The 12,617-nt window shown below is 52.8% G+C and overlaps 1 protein-coding gene across 3 annotated transcripts in view; it reads right to left on the bottom strand.

Annotated features, from left to right (window-relative positions):
* Window positions 1–11,726, bottom strand: part of WIPF3 (WAS/WASL interacting protein family member 3) — an 86,007-nt gene extending 74,281 nt beyond the window's left edge. Inside the window, exon 1 of one of the 3 annotated variants that reach the window (XM_051853270.2) lies at window positions 11,483–11,726. The gene's annotated coding sequence lies outside the window, so the exon portion shown is untranslated. The remainder of the gene's footprint in view (window positions 1–11,482) is intronic. The other 2 variants (XM_051853269.2, XM_051853271.2) reach the window with 2 other exon arrangements.
* Window positions 11,727–12,617: the final 891 nt, after the last annotated feature.

Here is a 12,617-nt window from a genome sequence, read left to right as displayed (position 1 = left end):
AAAGACTGGAAATAACCTATATGTCCATTAATTGGGAACTGCTTATTCAACTATGATTCGTCCCTTAAATCGCAAATCAGGTAGCTGCTAAAAAATATGGCTGCCCTATTTAATTCAATGTGGAATGAGTTCCAGGTTATTGTAAGTGAAAAAAGCAGGTGGTAAGAAATGTGCATAGAATGAGCATGCCATTATTTGTGTCGTGTGTGTACACACATGTACATGCTTATGCGTACATATGTATGAAGCATCTAGAAGAATGTATAGCTAGGTAGCTTGAGAATGGAGTATGAGAAAGACTTACTTTACATCGTATATTCTTTTTTGAAATTTTTAAAGCATTTATTATGTGTGGTATTACCTGTTCCAAAAATCAAGTAAAAATACAGAAGTTTAGGACTTCCCATTCTTTTTTTTTTTTTTTTTTTTTTTTTTTTTTTGACAGGCAGAGTGGACAGTGAGAGAGACAGACAGAGAGAAAGGTCTTCCTTTGCCGTTGGTTCACCCTTCAATGGCTGCCACGCTGCGGCCAGCGCACCGCGCTGATCCGATGGCAGGAGCCAGGTACTTATCCCGGTCTCCCATGGGGTGCAGGGCCCAAGGACTTGGGCCATCCTCCACTGCACTCCTGGGCCACAGCAGAGAGCTGGCCTGGAAGAGGGGCAACAGGGACAGAATCCAGCGCCCCAACCGGGACTAGAACCCGGTGTGCTGGCGCCGCAAGGCGGAGGATTAGCCTAGTGAGCCGCGGTGCTGGCGACTTCCCATTCTGAGAACTAGCATCTTTATCTGGGACAACTGCTAAGGTTTATTGTTGTTGTTGTTTTTAATGCTTTGAGCTATCTGAATTAGGAGGTCTCTCTACACCTAAAAAGTATATACAAATGAATAAAGAAAAACAATCAAAATTCTTTTGACAATTTGGTCCAAACAAACGGCTAGAGCCATCAAGAACAGGGCCAAGGGCGCTGTGGCGCCATAGCCTGAAGCGCCAGCATCCCATATGGGCTCCGGTTCTAGTCCTGGCTGCTCCACTTCCCATCCAGCTCTCTGCTATGGCCTGGGATAGCAGTAGAAGATGGCCCAAGTGCTTGGGCCCCTGCACCTGCGTGGGAGACCAGGAAGAAGCTCCTGGCTTTGGATCAGCGCAGCTCCGGCTGTTGTGGCCATTTGGGGAGTGAACCATCAATGGGAGACCTCTCTCTGCCTCTCCTCTCTCTGTGTAGCTCTGACTTTCAAATAAATAAATGAATCTTTAAAAAAAAAAAAAGGGGGGGACCAAGTGTTGAGACTGAACGTCCCTGTTCTGGCCCTGCATACCAGCAGCCACAACAGTGGAAAACTCCACCACGGCCATCCGCTAGAGTCCGAGGCAACTGACCACTGCACAGGAAAACAGGCACGAGTACAAGAAAATAGCAGTCCCCAAAGCAACCACAGCCCATGAGTTTAGCTCTTCTGTTATCACATGGCCACCACACGGTGAGTTACAGTCTGAACACACGAGCCCGCAGTAGGCACAGGTCATCTGCAACTTGGTTCACTTAAAGCAATAACACAAGAACAGGGCAAGGTTTTCCGGGGCATGAGAGGGCTGGAGGGAAGCCAAGGCCACAGGTCTGTAATAACAATGGGTGGCTTTGGTCCCCCGCAACAGAACACTGCACACCTGGACCCCACAGACTGGTATCCTGGCTGTCAGCTCCTTGCCTTAGTAATTTATACGAGTAATGCCAGACAGCAGCACCTAAACCCACTGAGTGCCAGCAGGCAGGCACACGACCAGGCACCCATCCGGTATGCACCGAATTTTCCTTCCAGAAGTCTGCAGGTCAATTTCCAAACCCCTACATTTTGGGTGAGCACCAGAATAACAACAAAAGAATCACGCCAGAGCCATTAGGATGTGGGGAAAGTGCATTTTAAGCTCCGGAAAGATGTTCGCTTGCTCATCGTGGTAGGCAATTATCTCACCTATTTTTGCTGCTACTTTTATTTCTCTTCTGAGCTGCTGGAGAGTTGCATGATTAAAACAAAAGCATTTCTTTCCAAAGTGTGACTGTGTTAGAAAACCAACAGCTGCCAGGACACTGAAGACTTACAATCTATTTCTGTGTCTCAAAAAAAGAAGTGGAAGGGACACTGTTGTTTCCTTCCCTTGGTTCTACCCTGTGAGGGTAAAACATCCCACCTTCTGACAGCAGGGCAAGAATTCATGGCAAATGCACGGGAAAGGGGCTAGTTACACGGTTCAGTACAGCTTCGTTCCCTGGCAGACACAGTTGGTGTTTAATACTGAGGTTCATGGTTGGAAGTACATTCCCTACCCTGCCCGTTCCGACTGTAACTGATGTATCTTTTCTATCACCCCCATTTCTTTTTTATTTTTTTCTAACAGGTAGAGTTACAGAGAGAGAGAGAGAGAGAGAGAAAGGTCTTCCTTCCATTGGTTCACTCCCTTAATGGCAGCTACAGCCGGTGCTGTGCCGATCCAAAGCCAGGAGCCAGGTGCTTCTTCCTGGTCTCCCACACGGGTGCAGGGGCCCAAGCACTTGGGCCATCCTCCACTGCCCTCCCAGGCCACAGCAGAGAGCTGGACTGGAAGAGGAGCAACTGGGACTAGAACCGGCATCTATCTGAGATGTCGGCGCTGCAGGTGGAGGATTAACCAAGTGAATCATGGCGCCAGCCCCAACCCCCATTTCACAGATGAGAAAATCAAGGCTCAAAGATGCAAAGTGATTACCCCAAGATCAAGTAGCTGGGATGTGACAAGAGCAGACCAAGTGCAAGTACATCTGAGCCCACTGCCCAGGCACCTTCTGCCTTTCCCTCCAGCTTTTGCCAAGCACCTGTCTGTGCACAGCTGGTACAAGGCAGCCTATGGTTACTGAACTTGGCACAGTGCCAAGTGAAAACCATACACAGGTAATCCATAAATATTTGATCAATCAATCTATGGATATATGGCTCCTATCCACAAATGATAGCTTATAATAATAGCTCATAGCTCCTTTTTGAGGTTACTGTGTGTCAGGCTGTTTTCTAGGAAACAGCAGGAAAGGGGAGAGGCAAGCATTGCGGCACAAAGGGTTAAGCCTCTGACTGCAGCATCAGCATCCCAAATGGGTGCCCATTTCTGTCCTGGCTGCTCCACTTCCAGTCCAGCTCTATGCTGATGGCCTGGGAAAGCAGTGGAAGAAGGCCAAGTGCTTGGGCCCCTGCACCTGTGTGGGAGACCTGGAAGAAGCTCCTATGTGGGTGCAGGGGTCCAAGCACTTGGCCACCTTCTACTGCTTTCCCAGGCCATAGCAGAGAGCTGGAAAGGAAGTGGAGCAGCTGAGACTTGAACTGGCACCACAGGCGGAAGCTTAGCCTAGTAGCCTAGTACACCACAGTGTGGGGCCCTATTTATTTATTTGAAAGGCTGAATGACAGGAGGAGGGAGAGAGGGAATGAAACAGAAAGACATCTTCTCTCTACTGGTTCACTCCCCAAATTCTCCCAACAGCTCGGACAGGCCAGGCTGAAGCCAGGAGCTGGGAACTCCATCCAGTCTCTCCTACGGGTGGCGGAGACCCAAGTACTGAGCTGTCACTCAAATGTCACTGAAATGTAGACCCAGGATGCACATCGGCAGGCAGCTGGATCAGACACAGAGGAGCTGGGACTCACAAACCAGGCACTCCGACGTGGGTGCAGCATCCCAAGACGAAGACTTCATCCGCCGTTCCACAACCTCCACCCCATATTTTTATACGTGTGTTTATCAGCTATCCTGTCTACCAAAAACACAGCTACATCAAAATGATGCTTTAAAGTTGAAAATAAAATAATGAAAAATACCCAAGGCAGACACTCAAAACTGGGGCAGAATGCTCAGACATTGCTGATGGAAGGTAAAACAGCGTGGCCACTTGGAAAAGACTGGCAGTTCCTCGAAGCCTCAAACACAGAGTTATCTGAGACCCAGCAGCTGCACGCCTAGATACCTACTCAGGAGAAGTGAAAACATATGAGGGTACTTACAAACGTTCATGAAATATGGAATTAAAAGTATGAATTAATTTTGATGCAAAAATGCATGTTACAAAAAAAAAAAAAAACTATTGCATGGATCTCAAAACTTTGTGCACCAAAATAAACTCATATTTTAATTCCATTTTCCCATGAACTCTTCAAGGTACTTTCCTACATCCAGACAAAAATGTGCACAAGAATATTCACAGCAGCATCTTTATAATACACGAGATATAGAAACAATCCATGTGTCTATCCACTCCCGAACATACGGACAATACGCACAATGGCCGTTCAACAGCATGCCATTCCACAAAAAAGGAACGAAGTTCTGACATATGCAACAAAACTGGCGAACCTTAAAAAGATTATGCCAGTGAGGCCAGCACCGCGGCTCACTAGGCTAATCCTCCACCTTGCGGCGCCGGCACACCGGGTTCTAGTCCCGGTCAGGGCGCCGGATTCTGTCCCGGTTGCCCCTCTTCCAGGCCAGCTCTCTGCTGTGGCCAGGGAGTGCAGTGGAGGATGGCCCAAGTGCTTGGGCCCTGCACCCCGTGGGAGACCAGGATAAGTACCTGGCTCCTGCCATCGGATCAGAGCGGTGCACCGGCCGCAGCGCGCCGGCCGTGGCGGCCATTGGAGGGTGAACCAACGGCAAAGGAAGACCTTTCTCTCTGTCTCTCTCTCTCTCACTGTCCACTCTGCCTGTCAATAAATAAATAAATAAATTATGCCAGTGAAAGAAGCCAGGCACAAGAACCCCACCTGTGTGAGTACACTTATCGAAGTGTCCAGGACAGGCAACTCCATAGACAGAAAAGGACCCATGGTTGTCAGGCACTGAGGGGAGGGTACATGGGGAATGAATGCTGATGGCCTTCATTTTGGAGTAAGCAATGTCTGAAACTGAATGAGGGTGACGGTCATATGACTTGGTGAACATTCTAGAAACACTGAAATCATGCCTAAACAGGTGACTATCTCAATAAAGCTGTTATTTGGTTAAAAACTGGTGCAGCAAAACAGGCATCAAGGGCAATCCAAAGCTCTTCGGAAACATGCATGAAAGGGTCTTCCGTTGCTTCTGTGGGCCGTGGAAAGTAGGACAGCTAAGCACGCGGCCCTGAGCCGGACTTCAGGGCTGACGGGGGCCAGGGAGGGTGCAGGGCTCTGCCATGCCCAGGTGTGCTGGGTGGGTGGCCGAGAGCTCCCAGAGCCAGACTGTCACGGAGCTGGGTTTTGGGCTTTATTCTGTAGGTTTTTAAAGAAAAGAACGATGCTGGACATTTGTGCTATAAAAACAGCAGCTGGGAGGCCACATACGGGAAATGAATTGTAGGGCAAAGAGCGAGCACGCAGAGCGAGGTGGGGATCCACACAGTGAGGATGGGGATTTATCTGAATTGAGTAATGACAACGGTGGGAAGGAGCCCGGGAGGAAATTAGATTGGCTGTTCGGGTCAAGGAAGAAGGGAGAGCCCAGGATGACCCCAGGGCTTCTTGCCCAGACAATTTAATATTAAATTAGGAGAAGCAGGGAAAGGTAGGGTGGGGGTGAATGGACAGAAAGCCATGAGTTTAACCTGAAACACGTCAAGTTTGAGTTGCTTTTGGCAAACAGAGATTTAGACCTGAAATGTAGACAAAGCAGCAGGGCTGGCCACAGGGGATTAGGAATCTTGACATGGGCAGGCAGGTGTCTTCCATTCTGTAAGGCTGATCCTATGAAGATCTAGAAAAGTCTAACACTTTAAAATCACTGAGTCACTTTCCGTACTTTCTAATTAAGTCGGGGACACGGCTAATAATGGAAGTCAGTGGGGCTGCTCCTAGTGCTGTTGCCTACTCAGTTACCATTCCCTCTTTTCCTCGTGGCAGATCGGCTACGGTGGGGGTGGGGGTGGGGCTGCAATTCGCCCAGCTAAAAATATTTGATTTCTCAGCCTCTTCTATTTAGAGGAGCCACGTGTCACCCTTCTGGCCGATGGGATGCAATTCCAGTCCCAGGGAGGGCATCGCCTTCTGAATGAAAAGGCTAGCCCTTCCCTGCAGGAGGATCTCCACGCGCTAGCTACTTGCGCTTTGCTTTCCTCCTTGCCTAGACTGCAGATACAAGGCCACAGACGCAGCAGCCATCTTGTGCCCGTGAGACACTCAGATTCAGGATGAGGTCCCACAGGCTAAGGATGGGGGAACTGGACGGTGCAGCAAGACCGGCCTCCGATGCACCACTTCCGCTCCTGCACCAGTTCCAGAATGCCCTAGAGAGTCCAGTTCCACGGGGCAAAAAACCCTTTTCTGTTTAAGTCAGATGTGGGTATGTGTGCTGTTTATTTGCTTTGGCAGCTGAAGGCAATCTTATTGGATACAAGTCATAGCTGGACATACAAAAAAACTACAACCACACACACACACACACAGAGGGCACGGAGAGGCTGAAGACAGGACCATCATTATCATTATTTCAATGACAAAAAGTGTCTAAAAATAAACATCACTTATTCTTACTAGCCCTGAATTTTTCTCTTTCCAATTAGGGTTATAAACATTTGCAGCTCAAGGGAAATTATGAACTTGAAGTACTAAGAAAATTCATGAATACACAGTCGTCTATTACTAAGTAAAATGTACAATGACACCCTTCGGACTTCTCCTGGATGAAGTCGACAGATAGGGCTCATTTGAATGGCTTCAGTCATTAAGTGTTCCTTAAGACGGGAGCGTTCACCTGGCTCACATAAGCCTGATTATCATTGGGAAGACGACTGGTCCCCTTCTCCCAGCACTCGGGGCACAAGTTAAGGATGTGGCCGGTCCTGAAGCTGGCGCTCTGGCTCCTTACAGATGTACAGGGCTGCATTCTGAGATTCTGGCTCCAGAGCTGGAGTTACTACAGTGCTAGGAAATGTTCAGTGGCATCATCTCCCACAAAACCACCACTGCCTTCGCAGCAGGAGTGATGTGAAAGACGGAGGTATCCATGGCCACCAGGACGGCTCCAGGCCTGAAGGAGAAAGCTATCCCCGGCTGCAGGAGCAGGGGGAGCTGTGTAACTGATCTGCGTTTATCTCCTGGTTGCTGTGGGTTGGGTAACTACTTGTGTTTTCCTTTTCGTTTTGGCTGCTGGGAACCTCTGACAAATATGTCATCTCAGGGCCAGCTCTGTGGCACAGCGGGTTAAAGCTTTGGCCTGCATCCCATATAGGCACCAGTTCATGTCCCGGCTGTTCCACTTCCGATCCAGCTCCCTGCTAATGCGCCTGGGAAAGCAACAGAAGATGGCCCAGGTCCTTGGGCCTCTGCACCCATGTGGGAGACGAGGAGGAGGCTCCTGGCGCCTGGCTTTGGATCGGCCCAGCTCTGGCTGATGCAGCCATTTGGGGAGTGAACCAGCAGATGGAAGATCTCAAGCTCAATCTCTCTCTCTCTCTCCCCTGCCCCCGTCTCTACCTCTCTGCAACTCTTTCAAATCAATCAATCTTAAAAAAATTTTTTCATCTCACCTCTGGAAACTATCCACACCTTAGGGTATCTTCCAGTTTTCTAAGTTACTTCTGATTTTATCTTGTTCTCTATTTCGTTTCCTGATCTATTAACTTTATGTCATTAACTGCCAATTTTTGAAAGCTCCTCCGATACTTTATAGAACAGAGAACACTTAAGGCAAATTTTTAAAAGCACCAAATCAATAATTGAACACTGCTATGAGGAAGACACTGTCCTAACCACTGAACCTGTCTTACTCTATGAGATAAATACCATTATTTTCCCCATTTTTACAGATGAGAAAACTTGGCCGAGAGAAGTTTATCTGTGATCACATGGCAAATAAGTGATGAATATGCGACTCAAACTCAGGTGTTCTGAATTTTATCAATTACACAAAAGAAAAACTCATTTCTTATAGAGCAGGGTCCTTCTGATTTTATAGGTCAATTTTAACTCTAAAGGACACCTTTTCCATATCAAGCCACACAGGCAGGCCAGGTGACCTGTATCAACAGAGGAATGAGACGGTGGAAGTCAGAACAACAGGTAATTTAAAAATCATCGGCTTTTCATCTCGGGACATTGTTAAAGATATTCATTCACTGATTCAACAGCCCTAAGAGAGTACACCTCGTGTGCCAGGCATGTGCAGGTGCTGGCCACAGAGATGACTGGACACAGTACCTGCCCTCCAGGAGCTCAGCTCAGGTGCAACAAGGGAGAGTCAGGTGGGCGGGGCAGCATGGGGCTATGAGGGGACTGAGCACACGATGGACATGGTCGCGCTGAGAGCAGCATCGCCCTTGGCCTCTGCCCCACTCTGGAACACAAGGAAGCAGCAGCAGCTTCCTCTGGCGCTGCTGTGATGAGTTCACACACAGAAAGCTCTTAGCCTGGCTCTGGCACGGGCTAGCCGTCAGCTCTTAAGGAACAGGCAGCCTGGGAGCCTTGCTCTGACACACACGTGTGCATACACAAACGTACGTCCTTGGAAACTAAAGCCAAGGCTGGCTCCCACCTACGTCCTTGGAAACTAAAGCCAAGGCTGGCTCCCACCTCCTCGCAGCCAGTCCCAGGAGCAGACTCTCCCTGCCAGTCCCTAGGCAGCCCTGGCACTCCCTCTCTTCTGGATGTCGCTCTTCTAAGAGTCAGCATCTTGCTGGAATCCATCACCCACACAGGATGAATGTTCCTTCAAGGCACACTGGAACAGCTTCCTCCACAATGCCTGGCCCACATAATGCCCGCCCAGCATCTTCTCTGCCTCCCTTTCCGTCCCTGGCACTGGGACACCGCATCCCCTACACAACCCCCTGCTGCACCAGGGCTCCCCGCTGGAGCCCCACCTAGATGTGCAAAGTGGGTGGGTGGGGGGCTCAGGTGCGTCCTTGGCTGAGGCCAGCAAGAAAACGCACGGCACCTGCTCTGCGTCCACGGGGGATGCCCAAGAAGTAATGAATCCTTTGCTCACCAACCTTCCCTCTTTTGTAGAGTTCCCTCTTGTTTTATCATGCCATCAGCAAAGTCAGTTAAACATGACGATCCCCCTCTAAATACGCCAGCAGCCAGACGGTGGGAGCAGTACTGCGACAATGAGGCAAGTTTCGCCTCAAGACAGCTGCTGAGGCGTAATCACACTTGATGGCACCCAGCTAACGGGCTGCACCCAGCAGGACCCCAGAGCGGCCCCAGGTTCATGACATCAAAACCTCTGAATTCCAGGACTAGGATCCTCAACTCTGAGTGTGAAACCTGCCTGGGAAGGAAACACACTTAAGCTCTGAACTGGAGGTCAATGAAGACTACACATGAGGATAAATTTCCCCCTGGATGTCATGCTATTGCACCAAAGTCAATGCATGTTTATAATATGTTTGCTAGTAAACAAATCGCCTGCCTCTGCTCAGTTATCCTTGTAGGTTTTTCTTTAAAAAACACTTTAGCACTATTAGACATCCATTTGTACATTTCTAGGGTGTAAGAAAAGTTGACTGCAAATTCTACTTCTTCTCTCCTATTAATCAAACTTGGGCTTCTCGGGCCTCATGCAGGATGCACTGCTAATTGTGTGTGTGTGTGTGTGTGTGTGTGTGTTAGAGAGCCTGCAGAACCAGTCTGTACCACAAGGCTTCTGAACAATAGATCTACACGCACAGTTCCCAGGCAGGGCCAGCTGGTTTTCTGCCGTCCCTAAAACTGTATGTTCTTAGACACACACGCACACCCGCCCTCCATCCCTTCTGCTGCTGGCTAACTTCAGGCTGTGACACAGCGTCCCACTCCCAATTACGTGACAACAGATCTCCTGGAAGGAGAGAAAAGGGGGCATGGAAGGAAGCCAGTCTACCAGTCTGTGTCCCCCGGGCTGCTCTGTCCCGCTCCAGGTGGCCCCAAATCTCTCGTGCATGGTTGCAGGCAGAGAACCTGAAGTCCGTTAGCTAAACTCTTATCCTGGGCTTCCCGAGTGAGTCCTCCACCCTCACAGCCTCTCTCTTGATTCTCTTGTCAGCCAAAAAGGCACACAGCAGCTCCCCTGAAAGTACTGTAGCGGTGCACAAAGGGCATTTGGTCAAGCACCCTGCAGTGAATGCCTCACTTAACAGCCTCCTCTTCTTTTCTTGGCTTTGTGGTTTTTAAAGGATCCCCTGAAACACATTCACTCTCCGTGTGCTACCGCAGCGAGTGGCTTTTACCACACTACATTTTCATTTACTTTTTTATCCAGGTAAAACTTTCCTAATCAGATGCGCAAGTGTCAAGGTTACAGCTTCCTGCGTTTTCCTGTGTGGACACCTGTGTGACCACCACTGAGGTCAAGGCGGGGGCCATTTCCAACGCGGACCTCCTTCATGTCCTGTCCAGGCCAGCACAAGGCCCAAAGGTCACCCCTCTGCTAACCTCCATGGCCACGAATTGGCCTTGCAGAAAGTTTAACAGAAGGCTGGAGTCCCGGGGGTAACAGCGCTGACCACACACACACACACACACACACACGCGCGCGCTCCCCAGCCTCCCCTCGCGAGGCTGCAGGATCTGGAAGGGAGGAGACGCTGGAGCACAGACTTCGCGTAGACGAGGCCCTCGTTCAGCGAGGGGCAGCCCAGCGTCCTGCGGATGGAGGTAGGCTCCCCGCCCCAGCGCGCCTGCAGCAGCTCTCTCGGAGTTCCCCCATGCACGTCCCCGGGGTCCCCCACGCCGCCCCTGCCGCCCTCCCGGGTAGCCGTTCCCGCGAGCAGCGCCTGCTGAGTGCCTGCTTGCAGACAGGGGTTGGTGGCGCCCAGGAGGCTCTGCCACCTGCCGGCGACCCCTCCAGAGGGCTCCAAAGCCCGTCTGTGGCCGGATGTAAACTGCCACTCAGTCCGACTCCAGACCTCGGAGCTGGCAGCGGGACGGGGCCCGAGCCCCGCGCTCTGGCTGCAGCGCCCGCAGCACGCGACGTGCGACCTTGGCCAAGTCACTTCTCGCCTCCGGAGCTGGCTTCCTCCCCGGCGGCCGCCTCCGGATCCCCACAGCCACCCCCAGCGCCGCAATTTCCTAGCTCTTCCTTACTCCGCCCCAGTCCTCCCATCCACAGCCCCCTCCCCAGCGAGACCCCAGCCTTTTGTTCCGGGGGTGAAGCCGGGAAGGGAAAAAGAGCCACTGGAAGCACAGGCCCCAGCGGCCCTGGCGTCCCGGGCTACTCGCCGGAGTCGGGGCCCGGGAGTCCCCGGGGCCGCCCCCGCGGTGACCTCGTTCCCCGCCGCGGTCGCGGCCCGGCGCAAGCAGCGGTGGCCGGCGCTAGGGCAGCGCCCGGACCCCGGCCAGGACCCGGGGCTGCGGCCGGGTTGGGGTCCCCGGGGCACAGGCACGCGCGCTGCACCCTTGCCTGAGCAGGGGGCCCGCTCCGCACCGGGACCGGCCCGAGCGGCTGCCGCGACACCGCCCGTTTCCCCCTCGTTCACGACCCGGACGCGCGCGCGCACGGAGCCGCTACCTGCCGCTGGTCGTGCCGGGCGCCGTCCCCGCCGCCGCCGCCTCTGGGCTCCGTCCCGCAGCGCCCGTGCTCCCGGCGCCAGCCGCGGCCGCGCTGTGCTCGGTGCGCCCCGCTCGCTCCGCGGCCGCCGGCTCTGGCGCTGCCGGGACGCGGAGGCGGGGCCGCCGCCCCCACCTGCTCCCCGGCTCCTGCCCGGGAGCCGCTGCCGCCGCCCCACGCGCGGGGACGCGGCCTGGGCGGGCGGGGTCGCTCGGGAAGCCGGGAGGCGGGTCCCAGGCGCCAGGCGCGCCTCCCCGGGGCAGAGTCCTAAGTCCGAGCTGCGGGGCGAGTGGGTCCCCCAGAGAGCGGCTGTGGGCCGGCAGCCACGTCCCAGCCCCGCCGCTCCTATTTATTCGAAAAACGTTTCAAGCTCGAGGCTCCGTTCACCATGGGACAAAAGAGGGAACAAGACAGCCTCTCCCCCCGCGGAAAGTTCGCGATCGGGGAGGGAAACCAGAGGAGGGGCAATTACACAGCCCAGGACCAGGCGGGGGTGGTCGGAGGCGCACCTGACCCGGGCCGAGAAGCGGTGCAGGTGGCCCGGGAAGGCCGAGGGGCGGGAGAGCACACTGGGTAAAGACCGATACAAGCTGGGGGAGGCAGCAGAGGTTGGCGTGGCCGGCAGATCCCCCTCACCCTCAGGTTCAGCCCTTGGAGGGTGCGGAAGGCGCGGGTCTGTGGCTGGACGTACTGTGTCGCTGAAGGTGCGCTGGCTGTCATGTCCTCAGGAGCGTTCTTGCCCACTCCGTGTGGTGGTGGGGGCGTCCCACACGAGAAGTGCGGTCTTTCTCCAGGTTCTGAGTGGGCAGCAGGTGCTGTCAATGTGCCCCAGGCAGCCCTTAGCTGCTTTCTTAATTACTGATGTGTGTAGCCTGAAAAGGTGTAGGCTTGTGCTTATAGCAAGAAAGAATACTCGTGTCTCTCACTGCTGTGTTGTTAGGAACTATGTTCTTCTCCCTGTCTTTTTAAGATTTATGTATTTGAAAGGCAGAGAGGTGGGGGCAGAGAGAGAGAATCTTCCATCTGCTGGGTCACTCCCCAAATGGCCCCACCCAGGCGGGAGCCAGGACCCTGAAGGTTTTGCTGGGTCTCCCAA

Source organism: Oryctolagus cuniculus, chromosome 16, assembly GCF_964237555.1.
Source record: "Oryctolagus cuniculus chromosome 16, mOryCun1.1, whole genome shotgun sequence".
Classification (NCBI taxonomy): Eukaryota; Metazoa; Chordata; class Mammalia; order Lagomorpha; family Leporidae; genus Oryctolagus; species Oryctolagus cuniculus.
Note: the sequence above shows the minus strand (reverse complement) of the source record. Positions and strands in the feature narration are given on the sequence as shown.